Raw genomic sequence first — 1,496 nt, 5'->3', positions numbered from 1 at the left:
TCCCTACTTTGAACCTCTGATGTGACCATCTTGAATAGTCTTTCTCCGCATCAGGACTTGTTCAATTCCTTTAGTTAATCCATGAACTTTCATTCATAGATTATGATCTTCTTGTTCGGCTCAGAGCAATTTATACTTTATTTCAATTATCCAAGGAATTTTTAATATATTTTCCTCAATTCATCGATGAATATTCATAATGAATATCTTTATTTGATTCTTCTTTCATACTTACGCTTCTCAGTCGAGATTGTCAATATCTAACAAATTGTTAAAAATATGGATGATCTAATATCCATGGATTCCTCGGGAATCCATTTCTTCTATTTGGAATGAGATTGGATATTGAACTTTGAAATCATAGTAAGTTTATCAATTTGATATTAGCATTCCAAATTCAATTCTAATTGAGAATCTAATAAAGTATGTGAACGGGGGCACCTCTGAGTGTACCATTTTGTTGGTAGGAAATATTTGATGAGGGGCTATCGATTATTCCGATGCCAAGACCACTCGATTCAGAGTTATAATTTCCTTTCTCGACCCAAATTTGAAAACTCTTTATTTTGAAATTGTCATCCAGGTAGCCACACATTATTTAGTGGTTACGATATGGAGATTTTCATTTTCGAACAAACTGAAATATGCTTAGTTGCATATGTTCTCATGAACGACTAGTTAATGTCCTAACTAGTCGAAATTTTAATTAATATGATGAAAGCCTAGCTAATCGTCCTAGCTAGTTGCTATGGGCCAAACCGATTGAGCTGGCTATTTTCTTAGCCGGTTGATAATATTGCTTGATATTGACTAGTTATTATTTCTCTAGTTCCACTTCCAACCAATTTTTTTTACACAATGCATTATATATGCAAGATTAATTGTTGATGAAATTTTTGAGGAATGATTTAATTGAGACCTAACTAGGTCGCCTGTGATGGCCTCAACCCCGGGGTCAAGGGCTGACGTCATTAAAATATAACAAACCACTAATATAAACTACTAATTAAACATTATTATATAAACACAACCCCAAACCGGGATCCAATACAGGTTCAATTATTATTTTGGTTACAACATAACATCTAATTTATTCCACAACCTAACACTTTAACTTTTACAGCAACTCTTCACACCTCATGGTCTGATACAAACTACCTCAGAGGAGTCGGGACCGGACGGGGATGACACTCTATTTTGCCCTGGTCTTTTAGACATCTGCAATAAATAGATACAAAACAAGCTGCAAGGGTGAGCAATCAATTGCTCAACAGTACCACTATACATAATTGACTAAACTACCAAGCTCACCGGAATAATTTCACGGCGGCGACAATCGAGCTAGGAAGCAATAGCGATGAAAGAAAAGGGAAGAGCAGGAGCAAATGGAGCAAAGAAATCGAGAAGAAACGCGAGAGAGAGACCGAGATGGAAGAAGAAGAAGAAACAGCTGAGCACAGGGGTGAAAGAAAAGGGGGTGGGGGTTGTTTTATATT

This window comes from Apium graveolens, chromosome 2, assembly GCF_009905375.1.
Source record: "Apium graveolens cultivar Ventura chromosome 2, ASM990537v1, whole genome shotgun sequence".
Lineage (NCBI taxonomy): Eukaryota > Viridiplantae > Streptophyta > Magnoliopsida > Apiales > Apiaceae > Apium > Apium graveolens.
This window is presented reverse-complemented; position numbering follows the sequence as displayed.